Genomic DNA, 25919 nt, shown 5'->3' on the forward strand with positions numbered 1-25919 from the left:
CTTGCGGACGGCGTCATTGAAAGAGGACAAGAGGCGGCGCGCGCAGCGCGCTGTAATACAGCCCCTAAAGTTGTCGGTGTGCCCACGTGGCTCTTCCGTGGCGTTCGGCGCTCGTCCACAGACGGACACGTACAGTCTTTGTCAAAAGTAACCAGGCTGCATGGTTTGCTTCTTATTTGTATAGTAGAGCCTTTACGGCTTTCCCTAAGGTCGAAAAATCCTTTGAAGGTGAGGACAGGGGTTCATCTTACCATACAGAGGTTTAGAGCTTGATGGCTGGCCTAATAGTTTAAATATACGACTGAGAAGCAAAACCATGCCGCCTGGTTACTTTTGACAAAGACTGTACGTGTCACGCGTTCCAGGAGTCGCGTTGTGTTGTGTGCGCTGCAAAACTAGTGCTAATGTGTTACTGTTGCATGAATCCCATTTATCGCACTTCGTTCTTTTTAATTAGGCGGAATTACAATGAAATATGGGATATATTGCAGTAGTGTAGCAGGGGGACGGGAGGTCAACAGAGGGAAAGGGAGAGGGGGTCTGCATGCGCATTAGCCCATGGCCTATATTTTTCTTAATCCGGGCCTGCTTGACACTATCACTCAGGATATAGAGAAGTGCGCAGGACACATTCACCCGTATATAATGCTGTCACACGTTACGAAAAAGCATTTGATTCAGTCGAGGCATCAGCATTCGTGCCAGAATTGCATGACCAAGCTGTGAAGGAGGCAGCTGATTGACACTGAACTTTATTTACCAGACAATCTGGTGGGTTGCCTGGGCTATGAGCTGAAATCAAACAGCTTGACGAGGCCCACGCAACCCTTGCAGGGCAGTACAGGCGAGGCCTCTGAACAATGCAGGTATGTTGCTGTACAACAAAATAACACAATATAATGTGGAAGACAAATATTATGAAAGGCACAAATTACCTGGAATAATGAAACAGGCATCTCAGCGAGAGAAATGCAAACAAACATCAAGAAAACTTATTTCGGACCAAGAATTTGAGATCAAAAACTAGAGAAAAGCTGTTGTAGTTGAAGCGGTGTTGGGCAGTTGATGTGTGAGTGGCGCAAGGACTGATACTTGTAATCGGTGCGGAAATAAGGAATTAACCATTTGTATTTGTTTCGTGTGTTTAAGAGGTTAGTTTGGTGCTGTAATGGACTTGCAATTTCTATAAGTGACCGAAAACTGGTGCAAGAGAGGTGGTATGTGCTCATACATAAGGTTTGCGCGTAGAATATTAATTAATGCATCTGAAAGAAATTCAGTGCAGGAGATAAATCGTCTAAACAAATTTTGTAACGGATAGCTTTCTTCTCTAAAACTAGAATTTTGTTTAAATTTCATTTGGTTGTTGTCAGCCACACCAAACTGTAATAATTTATTCGTGAAACGAACAAAGCGTGACATATCTCAAGTTTTATGAAGATCATGGAGTGGGTTCACTTTATATCCACTGATACACTCACATAGGATACAAATTTTTTGAGGCACCAGGTGCGTCTAATGCATACAATTCTGCATACACAGATACATGCATACACAGGACAAATATTAGGCCCTGGGAAGTTAACTGGTAAGCACCGGGCAGTGTAAGGAAACGGCACTGCGAAACTACCGAAGCTAATTGATGAGTTAGCTTAGACAGCAAATTATTACGGCCGTTTCTTGTCAGAATTGTAATTTGGAGAGCCATTATGACAGTATTGCAGCCATCTCATTAAAATATCGAAGAATGATTCGGCATCGAGAGTCTACTTGAGAGGAGGCCGATCTGCAATTACTTTTTTCCGCGTTATAATTTGTAAACAGCTTCTCTTTGGAAATCATAGCCCAGTGCAGTCGTCCGTCAGGGCGCTGCGCCGGCAGTTGTTTGACACGGGAAATCTCTGACTCGCGGCATTTAAAAGAAAGACAAAAAGCGGCTCAAAGGGACAGTTGACTTACCGCCTGGAACTTAATTAGATAATCTTGCCCCTTCTGCCAATACAGCGCTGTTTTCGTGCCACCGTGGCTTCCTGAGAGGGGCTTCTAATTGCCATTACTGCACGTCTCCAAGAAGCGCTTCTGCAGATTCATTAAATTCTACGCAGAAATAGTCGGTGACCCAGGCTCAGATAAAGTGAATGGGCTCAGGATTGTGCGTTTTCGGTTGATGAGGTGGAGGTGAGAGGGAAGATAGGGTGCGGTTCGTTCTTAGAGTTGCGGCGTTTGGAGGATCTATGTTGCATAAAACGCTGCTTGCTGAAATCTAAGCTTCTTCCATTCTATCGTGTCATGAGTAAGGTTATGCTCACTGATCGCGGCAGTGGCATGGAGGCTTTGCCACCTGATTTCGCGACGATGGTGCTATGCTGATAAAAGGGCGTTTCACTGCAGCAACGAAAGAGCTGACACCTTGCAAAATGCAAAACACCTGCGTCACCGCTCGCAGAAAAGCACAACATATAAGCCAGATGATTCACAAGGAATTCTGTAAGCTACAAACACCTGCGTCATCACTCGCGGAAAAGTGCAACATATAAGCCAGATGATTCACAAGGATTTCTTTAAGCTACATTTTGCATGTCCTTGAGCACTTGATAAAGCTAGGTACAGGGAAGGGAATGTGGGCTCAGAGAAATCAGCGACCTACCTCGGTGTTATGAAAAAGGGTAAAAAAGCTCTCACTAGCGCAAGTCCTTGGATATAACTGTCCATTTGCACGAAGCCGTAAAATTTAAAGCCGTTATCCACAGCGCTCTAGTAATTTGAAATTCTTGCACGCAACGGCCGAGAACTTATTCCTTGACAAACATCCACTTCAGCGCTCGCGGTAATAACTTTTCGCAAGTTCTTCGCCTGCGTATAAAACGAGATAAAGGGACTTCGCGGACGACTCCTCCCGTCAGAGTTCGGCCTCGCCCACCTCCGCATTTCTTGCTACACATCGCGTTCCTATTCTGGCTGTGCATGAAAACACAGACAGCCAAGGATACGCTGCTTCTGCAATGCACCTAGCGAATCCAAAAGCACGGTTTGGGGCGAGTGCCACGATCGTAGCTCCTACTCGCGGCCATATTTTCATCCGCTGATATGTTACTCCGTATTACTTCCAAGAAGGTACAAAATGCAACCCGTGCACAATTTGTCGAAGAGCCCTGAAGTATCTTTTACAAATTATTTAGAAGAACGTCAATTTAAGCTAGATGGTGCATTATTTCAGGCTGAAATGGCAACAGCGCTACAGCGAGACATACACAAGAAAAATTGACTCAGGACAGCGCATGTCCTGCGTCACTTTTTCTTGTGTATGTCTCGCTGTAGCGCTATTGCCATTTCAATATTTTACAAATTACATCCGAAACATCATAGCAGGCTGTGACAAAGGCTATGCCTCTTTTGCGATGCGAAATTAGCTCACACTTTCTTAGACTGCAGAAGAAGCCTATCAGCCCATTTTCCAAATAAAAGCATAACAACTAATTCTTCTGCATTCGTTGGAACGAATCAGCCGACAGATGCTTGAAAAACACGAAACCGAGTGCACACTGTTCCTTGTACTCGCTTTTTATGCTTGAACTAGCCTCTCATTCAGGTGAAGAAACAATGCCAATCTCTAAGCTAAGGTGCCAGCCTCAATTTTTTTTTTTTTGAATTAGCGGCATAGCATATTCTTTACCAGGTTGCAAATCCGTCTTGGCACATTTTTCGATCAGCCTCGGCGAAGGAGCGTTTGTTGTGCCCTAGTAAAATGGCTCATAGCCAAGGAGTAAGGGCATTGTTGGCCCAATATCCTTCGTCAGCCTCTCCTTCAGATTCACGTGGAAGCGCCTTCTCGCTGTTTCAGGCGATCGTATAATACTGCTGTTGCCCATCAGTACAATACATTTCTACTCCCGCCGCCGCGGTGGCTCAGTGGTTATGGTACTCGGCTGCTGACCCAAAAGACGCGGGTTCGATCCCGGCAGCGGCGGCGGAATTTCTTTGGAAGAGAAATTGTAGAGGCCCGTGTACTGTACGATGTGGTCGAAATTTCCGGAGCCCTTCACTACGGCGTCTCTCATAGCCTGAGTCGCTTTGGGACGTTAAAAGCCATAAATAAAACCAAACCAAACATTTATGCTCCGGCTCCGTTGCATTCAAAGCTATTCCGACTCTTTTTTGGCTCTCGGTTTGTTCTGCCGCACCAGCCAGCCTGAGCACTACTGCCACTGAGCATATTGACGCGCACAAAGGCCATCGAACGCGTAGAACTTGGCGCGAGACAACGGGTGACCCATGACGATGATAGTGTACGAGATCGGTAATTTGAGGCTAGTTTACGGTCGGTAGGTAGGTAAACTTCAATGATCAAAATCAGGTAACTCATTCTTTCTAACAAAGAGCGCATGAAGAAGGAAGACGAAATAATGCGAAATAGACGACAAACCACTGCACTCACAACTAAAGCTTTAATGGAAAGGACACGGAATAAATACAGTAGCTGTGCTGCGGACTAAGTTGTAGTGTATCGTTAACGTGTTTACGTCACCGTTTACCGTGTAGCTGGACGCTCGTATCAAGTTACCGTAGCGTAAAAAGAGTGATGATAGTGGCTGGCGTAGCATTTTTTGCAAATATAAATACGTGCCTATTGCTATAATTGCAAGGTTGTCACTGTGTACGGCGTCAGCTCATTTGGAGCTGGACCTTCATGAGTCGTGATCGGTGGAGGGTCTTCACCGTTTCGTTATTGAGCAACCTCACTTCCAAAGGTTGCCGTCTTTAGGTTCTCCTACGGGGGCTGGCGGGACCTGCCAAGAACAGTGGCTGCGTAGCTGCGGCCCGGCGACGCAAACGTTATGTGGATGGTGATCGTGAGCGGGACAGACGGCTCGATGACATGTACTCCTCTCGGCGCAGGTACTGGTCGTGCGGCTTCAACTGAAAATCCACGCAGGCCCATTCTTCTGAAGGGTCAGTGTCGAAGACTATGGCCGGGTTCAGCAGAATGGAAGCAGAGTAGGCGCCGCTGATCGGGGTCCTCCAGAGGTCGTCTTTTCTTTCCTGAGCTTGCAGCCAAGGTTGGCGGGCGGGCGATTGTGATCTTTGTGGTGGTGCATAGGGCTCCTACCGCAAAGTGGGAGGACGCGTTTGTTTGAGCACCGCGGCGGCGTAAGTCATGGACTGGGGTTGTGTGGCCGTCTCGGGGTGTCAAGTGCATTTTGCACTTCTCATACCACATCCCTGAAAGTCGCTGCTTGGAGCTGTGGGGAAGGTGGCAGGAGCTGTCGTAGTTCCTCACAGACAATTTCGCGAATAACTTCCCGCAAGTTGTCGTGTCCGGTTGATTTGCACAGACTTTAACCGAGCGGTTGTACTGCTGAGTATGGATGTGGAGGGTCTTCTCGATCATGGAGCATTCTTGCGTGAATTCCTCCACGGTTTTTGGCGGCTGGCGGACGAGGCCGGGAAAGATTTGTTTCTTGACGCCACGCATTCAAAACTCACCTTCCTCTTACTCGGTTATCTTAGGATCAGTGCGACGAAAGAGGCGCTTCATCTCTTCGACATACCCGAAGATGAAACCGAAGATTGAGCTGGCTCCTGGACACGAGGAGTCGTTCGGCTCTTTTTTTACTCACGACGTTCGTGAATGCTTTGAATAGTTCCTTCTGGAGTGGGCACCACGTCGTTAGGGAATAGTGGTGGTTTTCATACCACGTATGAGTTCAGCCTTCCAGCGAAAGAAAGTCATGTTCGATTTTTGTCGCATCATCCCAACTCAAATTGGTCCAACCATTCCTAGGGGTCCTCGTCTGGGGAGGCATTGAAAGTTTGGTGCGCCAGCGGCTGCTGAAGAATAATTGGGGTCTACGTTTGTAGCGAGCTCATGGTAGACGTTCCAGCTTGTTTTCGCTGTCGGGTAGGGTCCGGCCCAAACGCAGGTTGCGCAGCTTGGAGTCGTCGGCTTGATCGGTGGACTAGTGACAGGTCCTCCGGTGAGAGGCGCTGAGGGCTGGCGTCACGGCTTCCAGGGGGTCTCCGGTAGATGGACTGCTTCCGAGAACCTTACCAGATGTCACGTAGTCGTACGGACGTCTGAAAAACAGCCGGAAGGGCTTCTACAAAAACTGTTTATAGGGAACAAAACCTGAAATTTGCCGTGTCGATTGCAGCGCCGTAACACACATCATAGCGAGAGGAGCAAGCAGTTTTGGGGGCGCTCTTGGTGCTATTCCACGCCACCTTCCTGAGCTTATCGGCATGCGCTTCTGCGCTCTGTTGAGCCCACACGTGGTGCCTGTGAGCCATCTGGGTTATGTCTACAGAAGCTAGGCAAATAGCGCTATCAATCAAACGGACGCTTCTAATCGTTCAGAATGGGCTCTCGCGTTTGTGGCAGCCCAAGCGACTGACGGCAACAGTTTTTAGGCACCTAGTAGAATAACTGCAGTGCCACCTGGGCAGCGCAGGTTCTCTATTCGGCAGACCTGTCCACACAAAGAACTGAATGACTCGGCGGCGTAGCAACAAGCGCGCTTGGCGGTCGCCGAACAGAACGCCTGCAGTTCTCGGCCGCGCCCAATTTAAAGCCGGCAAAGAACCTTCGAGATAAGGAACCAAAAGTAACTACAACAATCTGAAAAAAGGGAAACAATTGCGTGTGGCCATGATTAAATCTGGTCGCATCTTGTGCCGCAAACAAAATGATAAAGCCGCGTGCCGGTGGCTTTGAGTTCGAACGAAAAAAACAGCACTAAGATTCGCGACAGTATTTATATCTGCATATTAGAAGCACATGCTCCGATTCAGCTAACAGCCTGCTCAGCGGCTTTTCGAATGCTCACGTGAAGGTAGCCAGCCTAAGCTGTAGCTAGCATCGTAGCCAATCCCACACGCCTAGCCGACCGTTCTTGGTTTTGATGTTTACGGTTTATGGGGTTTAACGTCCCAAAGCGACTCAGGCTGTGAGCGATGTCGTAGTGAACGGCTCCGGTAATATCGAGCACCTGGAGTTCTTTAACTTGCACTGACATCGCACAGTACGCAGGCCTCTAGCATTTCGCCGTCATCGAAATGCGACCTGCGCGGCCGGGATTGAACGTGAGTCTTTCTGGTCAGCAGCCGAGCACCATAATCACTGCGCAACCGCGGCGGCTCCGTTATTTTCGTTGAACTAGAAGAAGTGTTGCGCCGATTTAGCCACAGGATTCCACATGCGCATTGCAGTTATGGCGCACTGCAGTGTGCTGACAGACGCTCTCTTGGAAGTTGGGACTGTCTCGAGGAGGGAAATTGTACATATTTATTTTATACGTGTCCCTCCTTGAGCCAGAGCCGCGACAAGATCTGGCAGCGCGTGGCCTCCTGAATATCGACCGAATGGAGGACTTCTGCTTTGAGAAGGCCGATTTTGATTGTCTCGTTGCTTGCCTCATGACACCGAGCGATATCGTCAGTGCCCAGCGCGTCACTATGCCAGGCCGTGAAGCACTCTGTATGACACTCCGTCGGCTGGCTTACCCAAACCGCCTCTTCGGCTCGAGGTGCTCTTCAACCGACACAGCTCGGCGATCTCCAGTGCATTAAATATGGCCTTTGCTGACATTAAGCACTATTTTGACCATCCTTTTGAATATCTTAATACAGATTCGTGGCTCAATCTGAAGACGCTTGAACGCTTCTCTGATGCAAGAAAATTTCCTCTGATGTAAACATGTTCTCAACACTGGCACGAAATGCTGCGCGAGGAAGCTTGTTATTCCGAAGAAGTTTGAAGTTTATTTTGACAACGATACAGCTGTCAAGGAGGTTGGCAAAGGGCAACAGCATGCCTGACTAGGCGTCAACCTCCTTCAACGTGTCACACATCACACAGAGCATAGCAAGAAGGGCAGTCTGAATAGAAAGAATACAATATAGCATACATATTCACTACATAAAGGACGGACATTTCACCTTACAGTAAACATATGAATTGCAGACAAAACTGTTAAATTCAAGCACTTGGGACATTACAAGATGTTCCATTCAGAGACAATACATACTTGTGAAGACTCTTTTTGAATGTACCTACAACTTGCTTTCATTAATAATAGATATAATTATGGGATGGTGATTTAAGAGATCTGCAATTTGGTTGGTTAGTTTCTGTGAACTATATAGTTCGTGCGCATTATTTCTTTTTGGTATATTGTGTGGCGGAAGTCATAATTGTGCTGCCTGGAGAGATATTGTTGAGTTAAAGTATGCGGATCGCATTTTAAATTTTCGTAGATAACCATATTTAATTTTTGCTTCATTACGGTATTCACGGTTAGTATTTGATGTTCCCTGAAAAGATGTGCAATGTGACTCTCTAGTGGAACATTTTCAATAAGGCGTACAATTCTTTTTTGGAGAGTAAGCAAACTAACCATACTGCTCTTTGTAGTGGTTACCCAAATGATCAAGCAGTAATAAAGCCGTGAATGGGCGAGAGTGTAATATAATTCTTTCTTTAACCAGCTGGGTAATAAATCTCTAAATCTGCATACAATTCCAATGGATCTTGATATTTCGCACCGTATTTTTTGTACATAAGGTGACCAGATCAGATTTCCCTGAAACACAACAACGAGGAAACTATGTGTAGAGACTCGCTCTATGATGTCTTCGTGAAACCTAATAGATGGCAAGTGGTGTATGGGTTTATTCCGCGGATGGAAAATGATATATTTGGTCTTTTTCGTGTTCAATTCCATCTTGTTTTTTCTGTAGCCATAAAGAAAGATTCAGAAGCCAGCTATTTGTTTCCCTTTCTAGTGTGAGCAGGTCTGTGCCAGAAAAAAATATGTGTCATCTGCGTATAGAATAACGCATGTGTGTCCGGTATGCTGACTATATCGTTGATGCACACTAAGCAGAGTAGTGGGCCAAGAATCCAACCCTGCGGAAAGCCGAACTTTATGCACCCTCTTTCAGATTTAACGGGGCTTATATTTGTATATTTTGACCGGTTAGTTCGGTAACTTTTCAAAGGTTCAAGGCAGATGCCTCTAATGCCAACATTGCACAGCTTATCCAATAAAGCAAACAAGGGAGGGGGAATGAGGGGCTCGTTATAAATATGAAAGAAGCCAACAGCCACAGCAACCAAGGGGGACAGGGGATTTTTTTTTAAAGTGATTTATTTATTTTGTGGTGTTGATCAATTTAGAACAGTACTGAATATGTTATCGCTTAAAGCTAATTGATTAGAAAAGCAGAAGAAAAAACAACCATATGCCGCCAGTGGGATCCGAACCCACGACCTCCGAATTGCGCGTCCGGTGCTCTACCTCTGAGCTACGGCGACGGCTGTCAAATCTTCCGCTTTCGGGGGCATTTATGTTTACAAGCACAAAGCGCCGGCAGTTGGTAAAGCACCGGATGCGTAATTCAGAGGTCGTGCGTTCGGTTCCCACCGGCGGCATGTGGTTGTTTTTTCTTCTGCTTTTCTAATCAATTAGCTTTAAGCGATAACATATTCAGTACTGTTCTAAATTGATCAACACCACAAAATAAATAAATAAATTAAAACAAAATCCCCTGTGCCCCTTGGTTTCTGTGGCTGTTGGCTTCCTTCAAACTTATCCAATAGTATATCGTGATTGATAGTGTCGAACGCTTTTCTAACGCACACGCACACACGCACACAAACACACGCACGCGCACACACGCACGTACGCACACGCACATGTACGCACGCACATGCACACACACGAACACGCACGAGAGAAGCCAGCAGCCACAGAAACCAAGGAACACAGGGGACTTCATTTATATTTATCTACTTTGTGGTGTTCATCAATGCAGAATATTACAGAATATGTTATCGCTTAAAGATAATTGATTATAAAAGCAGAAGAGAAAACGACCACATGCCGCCGGTGGGAACCGAACGCACGACCTCTGAATTACGCGTCCGGTGCTTTACCAACTGAGCTACGGCGATGGCTGACAGATCTGCTTCCGGGGACATTTATGTTTACAAGTGACCTAACCTTGACAGTGTTCATCAGCGCCACCCACGTTCGGAAGCGGTGGACGCAGTACGTCCTGAGTTACCGCTGGGTGGCGGTACGAACGTGGGTGGCGCTACTGAACACCCTCACGTTAGGTCACTTGTAAACATAAATACCCCCGAGAGCAGAAGAGCTGACAGCCGTCGCCGTAGCTCAGTTGGTAGAGCACCGGACGCGTAATTCGGAGGTCGTGGATTCGGTTTCCACGGGCGGCATGTGGTTGTTTTTATTCGCTATATATATATATATATATATATATATATATATATATATATATACGAGGGGGTACCCAAAAGAAACGGGACTAAATTTTTTGGTCGGCAAAGCTTCTTTGGTACCGCGTTTTGCCACTAGGAGCGCATAGAACGAACATTCCAGAGTCAGTAAGCCGAGTGCCGTCGTTGAAGGAGGTCAGACTAGTTTAGGCAGAGTTTTAGAGTGACGACTGTTTTGTGTGAATGTCGTTTTTGCAATGGCTGATTTTCGTGAACAGCGTGCGCCGGTGAAATTCTGATTTTTGCTCGGAAAAAGTTGAACGGAAACTCTTGAAATATTAAGAAAGACGTACAAGGACGATGCTATGGGGACAACTCAAGTGTTCCTGAATCGAATCCTGAATCAAAGCAACAATCATGCCAATGGAAAACTTCAAATTCACCTCGCCTCAAGAAAGCTCGTCAGGTGAAACCAAACCTCAAAACAATGCTGATTTGTTTTTTCGACGTGAGAGGAGTCGTCGATTGAGAATTTGTTCCGCAGGGTCAGACAGTTAGCCAGGCTTTCTACTTGGATGTTTTGAAAAGATTGGGCAACAGTGTGCGGTGGAAGCGGCCAGATTTGTGGCGGTTGGGTGAGTGGTTTTACCATCATGGCAATGCCCCTGCTCACACAGCCCTGTCTCTGCGACAATTTTGGACCAAAAATGGCATGACCCGTATTACTCAACCCTCATACTCTCCCGACCTTGCCCCGTGCTACTGTCTTTGTTTCCTAGAATGAAAAAATAGGTGAAGGGAAAGCGTTTCGCTGGTGTTGCTGAGGTGAAAAAAAAACGACGGAGGCGCTGTCAAGCATCGCAAAAGATGAATTTAAACAATGTTTTGAAAAATGGAATGAAAGATTCGACAAGCGTATCATTGCAAGTGGGGAATACTTTGAAGGAGATTGAAGGTCTGTGCCTAAAATGTGAACAAATAAGTTCAAACAAAAATAAGTCCGGTTTCTTTTGGGTACCCCCTCGTATATAGCGAAGAAACCCAGGCCACGTACCTGCGTAGAATAAATGCCATGAAAGAAAAAAATAGCGGAGTGGTCTGGATGAGCTGCTCTTACAGGAGATCTATCAGCGCAGCCGTGGGTTCGAATCCCAGTCATGACTATTGATTCAATTTCTTTTTTCTTTTTTCGTTGTTTGACCTATAAATCAGATGAAGGTCAAATTTACACAGTCCGTGACTGATGCCTAAGGTCCTGTTGTGAAGCTTTCTTGCTAATGCATATCCGTAACCCTTAGATTAACTTATTGGCTCCCTAAGTGACGTCGGAAAATTGTAGAGCATGACTTACAAACTAACACTGAAATCAGGATAGTAAGACTAAGCATTAATGGGAAGAAAATCATGGTGAACAGTCTAGGAAGCTCAGAAGAGTTGCAATAAGCAGCGAGGTGCTGTAAGTGGCCAGGGAATACATCTAGGGCAGGCAGAAACTGCAGACTCATCCGGCAATGAAAATGAAATTGCTGGGGGATTAAGAGCGCGGTCGCATGCATTTGGCAGGCAAGAGAGCATACAATGTTTTTTTTTTTCAGTACTCACCTGCCGATAAAAACAAAGGAATAGGCTTGAAACTGAACGAGGACAGCACAGCAAGCTATCAGAATGGAACTCATATAGAGAACATAACACAGGAAGAGAACGCAGTTGGTTAGGGAACTTATCTTAGTTGATATCCTATCTGACATTTAGAGAAAATGGACATGGCCAAAGGCACATAAGTTGATAACAGACGGTAACTGGGGTAAGAATAGGGAGGCACTTGAAAAAAAATTATGGTCGATTTGCTTAGTTAGGGCACATGCGAATTAGGTGCGCTAGCAGTTTGGTTTCCACTTCTTTTCCGTTGTTCAGATCCGGTGTTCACTCACGAATGGCAGTTGTTTGGATAGCGGTAATGAATTAATGTCTATATACGCGGAATTGTTCATTACCTCTATTCACAGATCCCTGGGGGTCTTCATAGCACTCCTTGCGCATTGGTGCAGCGGTTAAGCGATGCTCCACTGCCCTTCTATGGCAGGTGCGGCCATCGGGGGGACATGGGTTCCTTGCGATGGGTTGCGACCCAAGCTCTCCACGAGCAAGCCTCTCACGAATAATTGAGCTGCTGCCTGAGACGGTGGGCAGGCTGCTCATGCTCAATTGCCCACCATTCCGTGGGCAGGTGAGCAGCATGCCATAAAAGCGGCTTCAGACAAACACAGACAGACATACAGGGAAAAAACACACAAAAACAGACAGCGGCTAAATGCAGGGAAAGGCACTATAAGTGCTAGAGCACTGAAAAGTCAACCCAGCCGAGGACAGACAAAACTTGGATGTTCGTGGTATAGGGTAGCCACAGCTGATGCAGGAAAGGGTTATTTGGAAACATATGGGAGGGGCCTTTGTCCTGCAGTACATGTAGCTTGGCTGACGGTGATGCTGCATGTTTGTATATTGGGCACTAGTGCCTGGTGTCGGTAATGAAAGCAACAAGCAACTGACCGAGTCACGGTGTTGCTTTTGTTTTGTAACCATTACAGGTTTGGTGTTCACAACGAAGCAGTAATCTTTGACGTTTAAAAACAGTGCACGCTATGACAAAATGCGAGTAGATAGCTGGCATGCTTCTCTATATCCTAGTCACGAAATACAATACAATTGGTGTTAGACGATTACAGGAACAGTCAGTCCGACAAAACCGTTTCTTTCACTGTCAGATGCTTGTTATGTAATTGAATAACAACTGAATATTCGAGCTAACCTTCTTGAACAAATAGACCACTCCGAAGAGTTGCAAAGCTCTGCAAGGTCTTAAATGAGCTGCGGTGGCGAAGCAGGCGCCAAAACCTTGAGATTCATGGGCTTGCCGAGAAAGAAAACGAAAACCAACTAAGTAGAGTCAACGAAACCGCTAGGCAAAGATAGGTCCTTGAGCTTGCCGCAGAATCAGTCGGAGCTCAATAATAGGAAGCTCAATAATAGCCTTCAGAACAGAATAGGCTTGGGTAGGTTGGTGATTCATTGCAACAGCGTAATCATAGCGCGGGAAACAACACAGGACAAAGAGGAACGGGACAAGCGCTATAATAGCGAAGATTAATTACACCTCTAAGACACGAAGACTCTCTTTTAAAAATGTACATCAACATCGCTTATATCTCTTTTCCCGGAGCTAGCATATTTGGTTTTTTTTTTGTATTTCAGTTCTATCGTGCTCGTTTTATTTGTTGCGCTAGCACACAAACAGACCTGTCTCTAACAGTGTGTTCTGAATATTTTTGTTGCTTTTTCGCGATTTAACTCATTATTGTAGGAAACCCTCCTATAGTTAGTTTTGCTCTGGAAGAAAAGTGTCCTTACCAGGGGTCTCAAACATGCGCTCCACAGGCTGCACGCGGCCAGCAGAGCTGTGGCCTGTGGTTTTCGAAGTTTCATCTTTTATTCACAAAGCTCGTCTCACCTTAACGAGTCAGCCTCACCACCAGGCTTGTTACCAACCGAAATCTGCTGAAAAGTTGCGTCCGCAGACGGCACTCATTCTTTGCGGAAAGCAAGAGACTGGGGCCCCTCAGTCTGCGTTCCCTTCAGACGGATGCCGGCTGCCTAAAAAGAGCGCACAAGGAGTTAGGCGCTGGGCAACCCTCTCTCTCTCTCTTGCACCCCTCCGCACCCCTAAACTGAACAGCGAACACACTACCTACGGCACAGGAGACAAAGGTCCACCTCCATCCCTTTCTTGCATAGCATTTGCTGCAGAGCCACAGAAAGTTGTTCGGGAGTGGACGATTTCCAAAGCAGAGTAGAAATGTCTGGTGTGGAAATTGAAAAGCAGTGACTTCCTACCTTTGCCTTTACTCCTTACTGTGAGTCACTAACTTTCGTACGAATGCATTTCCCAATAGCCACAGCACAGGTAATCTGTAATTGACACATTACTCGGCTCCCGCGGCGCTTCAGCAACAATGCTGCTTTGTTCATTCGGTGAAATTGCATACCGAGGACGAGACTGGCAACTACAGGCCAATAAGGAAAGATGAACAGGCAGCTAATGACAAACGCTAAGGGCACACCTCGGATTGCACGCAAAGCATGCCTACGTCAGTAGGCCAGAAGGGGGGGGGGGCGGGAGTGGTGTGCAGCAGCCATTGTTAAGTTCACACCCCCTTACTGAAAGGGGATAAAGGATGCCCTTCCACCATTTATTTCTTCCCGCTCGATAAAACTACGGACTTCTTGAGTGCCAGCAACACTACGAAAGCTTTGCCCTCCATAATTCCTGAAACCCCGCTCTTACCCACACGTACGTTTCCCCGTTTTAGTAGTTCAACAGCAAAACTTCGGTGCAAAATACTAGGAGTAGGGCAGAATGATGGGCCTGTTGGTATGGCATGTAAAGGGAGAAAATCAGCCAAAAAAGACGGAAACACAAGAAGAAAACGACACAGGACAATAAGCCGTGGTCCTGTGTCGTTCTCTTCTTGTGGCTGGTTTTCTCCCTTGAAAATACTAGGAAAACGAAGGTGAGAGAGGCTACAAGTACAAAGGACTGCGCGTTTAGCTGGTTGAGATGACTATCTACCAGGAATGATTACTATATATTAAGGATAGATGACTATCTATCAAGGAATTTCAGAGGAGCGCTAAGGCACTCAGAACGAAGGCAAAATTATTCTGGCCACCACCTTGTACGGGAGTGGACAATTTCCATACCGGAATGGGCAGCGCTGTGTCGTCCTATCTTGCTCAGTCCGTGTCAAAGTCCGCGTCTTTACATCACCTTAATTCATAAGAAACGGCATAAGAAGAATCCATAAGAAATTACAGACCGATTGGCTTACTGTCCGTTGCCTACAAGGGATTTATTAAGGGGTTCGGTAATAGAATCAAAACAACCTCAGACTTAACCAGCCAAATGGCACGCAGACATACGTGATGGCTGCTCCTCGATAATAGACCATATACACACTATGAGCAACCCCTTCATATATACTTCATAGATGACGAGAAAGCGTTTGACTCAGTCAAAACCTCAGCAGTTATGCAGGCATTACGGGATCAGGCTGTAGAAGAGAGCTATGTAAAAATACTGGAAGATATCTATAACGCTGCATAGCTACTGTAGTCCTCCGTTAAAGTAGCTGTAAAATTCCAATAAGGCAGTGTGTCAGGCATGGAGACATGATTTCTCCAAGCCGGTTTTCAAGAGGTATTTAGAGATCTAGAATGGGAACAGCTGGGGATAAGAGTTAATGTAAGATAGCTTTAATCTATGATATTCGCTGACGACACTGCCTTGCTAAGTTACTCAGGAAGTATAGTGCAAGGCAATACGAATTACTTAGACTGGCTAAGCAGAACGGTGGGTCTGAAAATTAGCATTTAGAAAACTAAAGTAATGTACAGCAGTCTCTGAAAGCAACAGCATTTCACGATTGGTAGCGATGCGCTGGAAGTGCTAAATAGCTACGTCCTTAAGGCTGGTAGTGACGCAGATCCTCAAAGTGAGAGTGAAATAACTAGAAGAAAGAATTCGATGGAACGCATATGGCAGGTTCAGATCATGAGTGGCAGTTTACCAATAACCCTCTAGAGAAAAGTACATAAATACTGTATCTCACCGCTACTCACCTGTGGTGCAGAAATGTGTGAGTTTACGAAAAGGGCCCAACTTATATTGAGAACAACGCAGCGCGCTATGGAAAGAGAAATAATAGGTGTAACGTTAAGAGACAACAGAAAAGGAGGGCTGATTAGAGAACAAGTGCGCGTTAATGACCTTCTAGTCGAAGTCAAGAAGAAATTAGCTTGGACAGGGCATGTGGTGTTAAGTCAAGATAACCGATGGTTGTTAAGGGCAACTGACTGCATTCCAGAAAAAAGCGTAGCAAGGGGCGGCAGAATGTTCGGTGGGCGGATGAGATCATGAAGTTTGCGGAAATAACCGAGGCTGTCACAGATATCTGGCAGTGGGCACAATCAGGCTGATGATGGTGATGATGATAATTTGCTGTGGGAAACTAACAAGTTGTCTACCAGGAGGCCACAACATAATATTTAGGCGGAAAAATACTTTGTTTTCGATGGAAAGAAAAAATGGCGCCTTAAATTGTTAACCAAGCAACATTGTATAAAGACCACAACCCTTTGCTTGCTTTACCCCATTCAATAAATAGATGTCACGCACCTCCGGTCGTAGTCAACACACGCAATAATCACACATCCTTCCTGATGGCCAATACAGCAGACTAATTTTTAGCCTCTCTGACCCTTACACAAGGCTTCGAGAATCATGTGGAATTTGCTGGCTGATGGGATGACTGCTCTGTCCCAGGCTTCCCGGCTCTCCTTGGCTCCTTGGCTGCTAAGGAGAGCCAGGCATTTCCATTGGGAGCTCCAGAAGGCTGGTTGCAGGAGGTGATAGTGATCACTTATGAAAGCGTTCCAGTGGAGTGGCCCTGGACCTCTGGCTGTCGTCGCCTGGAGATAAGAATATAGATGAAACTAATGCTATGACATGCGATTGCATGTCACAGCTATTTCACGTGCTTTACCATTATAGCAATCACTCAAGATGTACGAACACACGAACTGCAATACACAGGAAAATGCACGAGCGTAATGGTTTCGAGTGTGAAGCGATACTGACTAGAGCCTAGGCTTCTTAAACGTAATGGTGTGCTAGGAAGGTAACGAGACTCACAACAGGGCACACCAATATCCGGGCAACTGCATCGCTTGCATTTATGCTGCAGACTTGCATGTGGGGCCAAAATAAATTTCTTGGACCAGATTGTTAGTCATTTTTTTAGTGGGTACCTACAAGACCCAACTAAACGAAGAAAGCCATTTCATCGAAGGTCAGATTCTCAAGATCACGTAAGCATGTTCTTTTTTAAGCACCTCTGAAATGCCGCGTCTAAATTTGCCTACGCCACAGACAGAACTTAACATAGTGAAAAACCCTGGGGCAACTTAAGACGTGTCTCCCAATAATCAATGACTCTACCACACACACACCTGCAAAAAGGTCTGCGTTTAAAATGCCCCGTGTCTACAAAGGACGACTACTGCACTGGCGTGTAGCATTACAGAGATTGCGAACACTTGTATGTAGCTCACGGAGGCCTGACATCCTTTTCCGCGTCTTTTTTGTTTACTGTAATTGATTGTACCCCGCTGAGGCCGGAGATCCTGTTCCGTTTTTTATTTACTTCATAATGGCACTCAACTGTCTAGGCAGAAATGCTGTTCGTGGAGACCTCGATTACGCAAATAAATAAATAAAAACAAATAGTCGCATAGAGTTCTTCATTGCATCACCAGGCGGGACCATAATTTTTACTCAAAGCTTTCAGATAGTAGTTTTTCCTTTATACTGTTTTCCCCCAACGCTTCACATCATTCTCCAAAAAATGTACAGATAAAATAGTAGAAGTACAGCTGTCGGACGCCCCACTCGAGCATCACCACTTCTGCTTACAGCTGAACTCGGATGCACGATAGCAAATTGGCAAAATTTTGGTTGTGGTAGGGAAAACTGCAAGAAATGCCTTTTGACGCCATAACTCTAAACGTGCGAACACACTGACGGAAAAACGCGTGCGGCGTGCCGCCGGCGGGAAGAACGCCGCGCGCCAGAGGCGCCGCACCGATTCCGCTCAACGGCCGTCGCGGAGGTCATGTGACAGCGCTGCTTTCGCATTTTCTCGAACTGAGTGCCCCCCCCCCCCCCCCCCCCCCCCCCCCCCGTCACCGAATACGGTCCGGTGTAGTTTCGGCTACTAGGCTTTGTTCTGGTGCAACGCCAGCGGTGGGGATGGGACGGCCGGGACCCATACTCTGGGGATGCAAAACTCTATGGGAGTGGCAGCGACTCCCAGGCGACTGTGAGGGCCAGTCGCGCGCGTGAGGTCCGATGCCTGAGCGGAGGCAGGCCTGGGTTTATACACAGGTTGGACCCACGAAATCCGGCACGGAAGGCATGTCCAGACATCAAAAGGTTTTCAAATACATGCTATCTCCCTCCGCACGCGGGGGCGTGCAAGTCTGGCTACCGACGCGCCGGTTTCTGGTTACGGAGAAACCAGGTTCATAGTAGCCAGGGTCTGAAACGACGCCTCGGGGAAGCGGCCTTACGGCCTTCCGCAGGGCTGTTATGGCCTTTGCGGGATGCCGAGGATGGGGGCGTAGTACAACCTCGAAGCGTCCAGGTGACCCCGGCGATGTTGTGGAGTAACGGCAGAGTAGGCCCTAAGCCCCGTTCTTGGTTTGTGGCCCGGTCGCCCGGCCTTCAACTCTCCCTCCTCAGTAGGAGAAGAGCAAGCTAGGGGAGAAAATAAGTGCATGGTTGGTTGGTTGGAAGCACAGATGGGTCCCCCCGAAGGTGTTAGGTCTTGAGCCGAGGGCCGGAGGGCCGGTAGGACGACGATCTAAGGCCTCTACAGGCAGGATCACATCACACATACTTCCGGAGTCTGAAAAACCTTGAAAAGCACTCGTCGATTGGTAGCTAGCAGGTTGGAAATAAACCCGGTCGTGGAGGGGCCCCAGGTAGCTGCTGACCCCTTGTTAGGTTCACCTGTCTCCGGCGGTCGGAGCCCGTTGCGTTGGTGGGTGGTCGGGCATCCCGTGAGCGGGGCCGCACCATTGGGCAATCTCGATGCTCTTCCTGCCCTGGCCAGGCAGGCCAGAAATGGAGTCGAGATAACCGAAGGATCTGAACAAAAATCTCGCTGTCCCCATTCCCATCCTTTGTCCCAACCGATTTCCCTACAACCATTCATCCCATCCATTTGTCTATCCCTTCCGCTACTTTCCACGGGAGATCAGGGGAGTCTCCCCAGGCTCGCTCGCCTGGCTGTGGGTCGCTATAGTAGCATTCCCTTATTGATTTCTTTCCACCTTTTGGTGGCAAAATTACAATTGCCTACGGGCCAATTTGTTTATTTTGATTGCCTTAAACCGGCGATACAGTAGTGGTGCGGGAGAGGCCTATTTTCTTATTCATTTATTATGCCTTGATCTACAATATATATATATATATATATATATATATATATATATATATATATATATATATAAATATATATATATATATATCTCGAACTGAACGAGAATAGGCATGACTCCGCGGCTTTCGCGCGCTTTTTATCACACCACATACCAGCTCGTTGTCCCTCGTCATCTACCGCGCTGATGGCGCCGACTTCTCAGCGGCAGGTGCAGACAACAATGTTCTACGAAGAGCGTTTGGGTAATTCTTTTCTCGTTGCGTTTGCGACGGCGGCGTGTACAAAAAGCACGTGGGCGATGGTTTTGGGTGCGCCCCTGTTGGCGCTAACGAGACTTTGAGGGGCAGGCAAATGCTTTGTTGCCCCGGGTGCACGCCCGATATTGTCTTTATCCGAGAGTGGGTAGGGCATGTAATGCGAAGGCAAGATAACCGCTGGTCCTTAAGGGTAACGGAGTGGATACCAAGAGAAGGCAAGCGCAGCAGTAGGCGGAAGAAAGTTAGGTGGGCGGATGAGATTAAGAAATTTGCGCGAATACGGTGGCCGCAGCCTGCGAAGGACAGGATTAATTGGAGAGACATGGGAGAGGCCTTTACCCTGAAGTGGGCGTAGTCAAGCGGATGATGATGATGATGATGAGTGATCACAACCTTTTTAAATGCGTAATGTGCCACATGTGCAACGTTATACTGATGTTGCTTTTGATTCTTGATTTTAGCTTCCTTCGGATGCTGCAGAACGCTTTCAATACACTGCTTCACCTAGTCCGGCCTGTGATTGAGCGCCAAGACACCTCGTTCAGGCAGTCGATAACTGCACACGATCGACTTGCCATGACAGTAAGTCCGAAAGTCCATGGCCCGATACTGCCCTTTCACAGTGTCTGATCAGCAGTCCCTCGAAATATATTGTCCTGGAGCACTGTGATGCAGCTCACGCCCCCCACCCCCCCTCATCATTTACCCATGGGCACGTATTTATTGCGGGTACCCTTTTGAAGCGAAAGCTTCACTACGCTAGTTAAAGCCAAGGTCACCGTGTCAGGAGATTTCACCTTCATTTGACCTTCAGATAAAACAGAAGAAAGGAAAGGTGCATCTGGCCCCCTCGGACAGTGGACACCTAAGAGGCGCTTTAAGCTATGAAACCGATGAAGAGCGGCAGCTTGGAGAGCAAAGGAAAGGCGCATAACTGGCCCTCCAGGATAGTGGACACATCAGTCGTGCTTTAAACTACCTGGCGGTAATGACAGGTTTGAGCTGCATGCGTTGGCATTGAGAACATTGTGGCAGAAACGCGGCACTGAAGCCATGGGCTCCCGGCTTTCATTGTATTCATTGGCGTTGGCATTGGCGTTGACAACGTTTTATACTCCGATGATTTTAAAGAAAGGAAATGCGCATAACTGGCTCCCTTGGTCAGTGGGCGCCTGAATCGCGTTTTGAGGTGCGTGGGGGGATGAGAGAGAAATGTGGGCTGCATGAGTTAGCGCTGACAACGTTGTGGGAGACACGCGGCACTGCAGCAATAGGCCACTGCGTTCATTGGGCGAGCAAGCTCTGGCGAGCAACCATTAACTGCCACCTGCCAGGGTGGCAGGGTGGACGCGCTGTGCACATTACAGGTGTGTTTCATTCATTGCAAAAGAAAGTTTTTGTTAAACTGTGTTCGTTACTGGTTGATTTTTTCGTGAGCACTAAGAAAACACTGTATTATATCCATTGAAAGAGCGCTCCATTGAATTCACTGAAAGGAAAGAGGGAAATTCAGCGCTGTAAGTTACGTGACGCATAGTGCAGACACGTTTATCATTACAATGGCTTGTTGACGCAGATCACACTTAATATATGTGATCGTACACAATTATATTGCAGCCGATGTTGAAATGTTAATCTCTGAGCCCTGGTTGTGTATGGCGTGTATATTCAGTCAAGCTCTAACGCAGCACAGAAATAACTTTAAGTGACAGGAACGCAATAGTGACTTCATGAGGAGCAATGTAAAAGTAATGTGCTGTATTAGATGCCGTACGGGCTACGTTGAAACCATCTGCTTTATTTCAGATTCGTGTATATGAGCATTGGTCACTACGCGACAGAAAGCGAAGGGCGAGTTTTTTTAAGAACAAAGTTGATCCGCATAATTGATGTTCAGATTTGGGATTTCCTTACTAGCAACAGTGGGCTCAACGGGACTAAATCCATACTTAATGGTGGGCGACGAGGCCTTCACATTGAAGCCTTACCTCAAGTGGCCTTATCCTCGAGATTCTTAGTCGCACTACTTACTTTTATAGAGGACATGTTTCACTCATCAGAAAATTTAATGCAGCTGTACTGGGCTACTGCTGTCAGTGTTTGCCATAGCAGATGCAGTTTTTTGCACTGTATGCACGCGTTAGCAAAAGTTAAACAATGTCTACAAAAAAATTATTAGCCTGCATGCATGGACAAAGCATGTTTGTACTTACAAGCAAAGGTTTAGTTTCTGCATAAAAAAATGATCCAGACGACTGAGTTTCGTGCACGAAGTGCAGTATTAGTGTATTAAAATACCTTTATTACTGTTCATCTACATGTAAGGTTGCACCTTGTTTCAAAGCAATGGTACAATGCAGTAATAAAATGTAGTGTTGAAATATGTCGTTTAATCACATGATTACGAGCAAATACATCAATTTAACCTATTTTGCTGATAGTATAATAAACACTCAAAATCACATCATAGTTTGCAGCCAAAGGTGGCCCTAAGTAGCATATTTTAGCGCAACTTAAGTATTAAAACACCGAATAAAAACCCCTACTTCAGCTAATGTAATTTCAAAGTGGTTGCGCTGGAAAAAAGCACCTAGAGGACAACATATCGCAGCAGTTTATTCTTTTAAAGTTCATTTGAACTGATGTGCACAGCTGCCAGTTATTTCAACAATTTCAAATTAGTGGAGTGGTTTCTTGGGCGAGTTGGTTTACCATATTGAAATATACCTGCGCTTAAAAGACACGGACTGAAAGAAAGAAAGATAGATTTCTTTCAGTCCGTGTCTTTTAAGCGCAGGTATATTTCAAATTAGTGCCATGCCATTTTAACGGGACAGCGTCAAGGGCCCCGTGTCGCAGAAAAGCCGATGTCGTCGTCGGCGGCGTTGGCCGTGTGCGAAAAATCCCAGAAGCATTCATAAATAAAACCGAGCAGGAAATTGGTTTAGTTGGGGAATGGAACCAGGGCCTCCTGAGTGGGAGACGAGCACGCTAACCACTCCGCCATGCCAGCTCGATGGTTTGGAATGAACAAAGGCGCGTCAAGTGAAGACGGTGTTGTCTTAGAAGGGTGCTTTAGAAATATGTACTGAGGTGTATATCAGTGGGGCAGTGCGGGGACGCAGGAACCACACGGTGAGCGGGGAGCAACGCAGCGCACATCCTAGGCGCGTTCACCACGAAGCTTGCTGCTTGCTGCCCGTTCGTTCGGCGCGGAAGCTATGCTGGCGTTCGTGGCATCGGGTTTCTCGAGAACGATGTGCCTACGAACTACGAATGCAACTTGAGTTTAGGTGAGAAGTGAGAAAGAAAAAAAATGAGAAGAGGAAAAAGGAGAAGGTGCTATCGTGTCTACTCTTAAGGCGAAGCTTAAGCGTTGTCCTAATTTTTTCATCTAAGCATCTGTAAATATTCCGTAATTTTAATCTCCGACCTTATGTTTTTGTCAAACTCTTCACGCCTACTGGGTTAGCCAGTACAGCGCTACAGGGTCAGCCAGTACAGCGAGTACTTGAAAAGGGCAGTATTTAATTACCGGCTGAGTTACACCAGAAGGCTCATAAAAAACATCTTCGGTATTCTGGCCAGCAGGTGGCGAATACTGAAGAGACGTCCTTTGGAGCGTCAGAAAAAAAAAACACTGAGAATATTGTAAGGGCATGCGTGGTGCTCCACACTTTTATAATGAAAGATTCCGTGTCCTCAAAGACAACGCACAACCATTCTAGATTTACTGACCATGAACACTGGGAGGAGAATGTCACAAATGGGGCACGAAGAAAGGGTAGTAGTGCCCTCCCTGGATGGAGGGACCAGGGATACCACACTGCTCGCTAATTATTGTTTTCAAAACAGCATGAAAACAGTAATAGTTTGCATTTGCTGTCAGTGTAGATTTTCTTGAGTAACAATGCTAACACAGGGGCCAATTGCTTTATCATAATGGAAACGTAAGCTTTACTTGGAAAGACAAGGAGACAAAATGAAAAATTACACATGATACAAGCATGTCTCCTTCTCCTTGGCTACTTGTGTTTCCAAGTAGCGCATACATTTCGAATGTTCCTTGGGTGCTTGCTTTCTTTGAACCGGTTGCTTGCTTTTTGAACAATAGTTTGCATTCCCTCCTTTATTTACCTTAAAGCAGCTGAGCCTCTACAATAACACATTGTGAAAGTTCTAAACATTTGACTTAACTACATAATTCCCCATCATATGACATAAGACGCTTTCCATTAGAGTTTGCAGTATCAGTTATAACAGGTCAAAGATATAGGTGCCGTCAAAAGTAAATTGAAGGCAATATTAAAGAAAAAATTTAATTATTGCCCGCCCAATTCATGTATCATTGAATACATATGTGCAGCCTAATTGTGATTTTGCGAATTGTACTGTGCACCAACAAATAAGGACCATTATGCTTTAGATTTAAAGAACTTAATTTTTTTTTACAAAGTCGCCTTCCATTTACTTTTGACGGTGGGTGTACATGCGTAGTGCATGTCTTCAAGAGAAGTCAGTGGGTACAACAAGGGCGAGAAGTAAAAAGCGCGCCCATTAGAGGCACTGACCCCAGTCAGATAGGCAGGATAAGCTGAAGGAAAGGAATGAACATCTCATGCATTTCTTTGTTACAGTGCTGCACTGAAAGTACGGGACAGGCTGACATCCTACTTCTTCAGTGACGGCCAGGTGTCATGGCAGGAAGGTGCCGTGACCCGTGCAGGACGGTCGGTGAATTCCGCTAACGGGCAACGACTTGTCAATGTGCTGAAACACTATCATGTCAAAAGAAAGCCCAAACTGCTTGCTTTCGTAGAAAATTATTTTCACAATGCTCCCAGATTACATTTCATTTAGTGGCATTCCTCTATTTCACCTCCGTACAGCAGTTTGTTGACCTTGAACGTTAGCTCGCATCAGTTTTTTTTTTTTTTTGGGGGGGGGGGGGGGGGGGGGGGGGGGGGGGGGTCGGGGGGAAGGGGTAGAATCCTCAAGTTAGCAGCCATGTAGTTCGCTGCTTCTTGACAGTCGTACCTCAGTGGAGGCATTTGAATTTTTTAAATTTCTATAAGTGTTGCTGAACAGCAGCAAAGCCGTGAAAGATGCCCAGGGCATCTTTCACGGCTTCATCAAAGCTCTCCGACTGCCTTATTTTGGTCCTGCATATAAATATATGAGCACATTTTTTTGCAATCATTGATTACCATTCAAATACTGCAGGAAACGTGAACCATGCCAGTACCGAGAGGGAGGTCCATTTGATGCCGCCTTTTGGCAGACCTGCAGGAAAAGCCAAATCATCAAATTCGGGAAATACACTGGAAAATTATGTCTGCTTCCTGTAAAAGAAAGTTCACACAGCTCCCTTACCCTGGATATGTGTCAGTGGCTGCTGCTTGTGAATTTGAGAACCTGCCTAAAAAAATGTCTGTCATTGTATCGTATTCCCACACAAGGAAGTGGGCACTAGTTTTGCTTGCCCTGAAGAGCCAACAGCAGCTGTCCCAGCTTCTGTTGCATTGAGGAACCTATATAAAAAAAATTCAGCCGTTTATGCCGTGATGAAAATAAGTCGAATTGCAATGGTATGAAAACGAGCAAGACACATTACACTCAACGATTACCCGAAAGCTCAGTTTTTCGGCATGCAGTCATTAAATAAGATGCTGAACAAATTTTCCCAGTACTGCGTGATCCACTTGAAAGTACACACCAAGGGCGAGTGATGATAGCAACTAAGCCAACATTTCTGTGCACATAAATGTAATCCATTCCCATGGGACTACCGCAGAAAAATGCAAAATAGAGGGAGACCCACTCTAAACGTGAAAGGCTTGTAGTAAGAGTCTACTGAGAGGGAAGATGTGATGCACCACAGCTAGAAAACTGTCTTTTCTTTTTTACCTTTTCTTACCTTTTACCTTTTTTATCTTTTTTACCTTTATTTTTTACCTAGCTCCATTACACTGTGGAATGACTTACCCGATTTCATAGTTATTGAAACAGAACCCAATAAATTCAGGCAGTTATTAGCATCACATTTCAAGGGCTCAGTTATTTTGTCGTGTTTTTGAGTGTGTGCATGTGTGTGTGTGTGTGTTTTTTCTTATCTCTCTCCAAGTTGTTCTTGAGCTGCTGTGTCTTTCTTATGTTAATACTTTTGATAATGCTGATAATGTTAATGTTGACCATGAACCCTGTACTTTGTATTTCTTGATGTTACCGACCACTGTATTATGAAACAACCGCTCCCCCCCCCCCCCCTTATGTAATGCCCTAAGCCAAGGGCCCTTAAGGGTAAATAAATGATGATGATGATGAAAATCGCCACCCACCTCAAATCGCCTTCGTCATTTATATCAT

General features: G+C 46.1%; 1 non-coding gene and 1 pseudogene across 1 annotated transcript; one reads left to right on the forward strand and one right to left on the reverse strand.

The window, feature by feature from the left end:
* Window positions 1-9241: 9241 nt before the first annotated feature.
* Window positions 9242-9313, reverse strand: TRNAA-CGC (transfer RNA alanine (anticodon CGC)). Its single transcript has one exon. It is a non-coding gene; the product is annotated as a tRNA-Ala (tRNA).
* Window positions 9314-16574: 7261 nt separating this feature from the next.
* Window positions 16575-24413, forward strand: LOC149355627 (uncharacterized; annotated as a pseudogene).
* Window positions 24414-25919: the final 1506 nt, after the last annotated feature.

This window comes from Amblyomma mixtum, chromosome 3 (genome assembly GCF_055824585.1).
Source record: "Amblyomma mixtum isolate Tamu chromosome 3, ASM5582458v1, whole genome shotgun sequence".
Lineage (NCBI taxonomy): Eukaryota > Metazoa > Arthropoda > Arachnida > Ixodida > Ixodidae > Amblyomma > Amblyomma mixtum.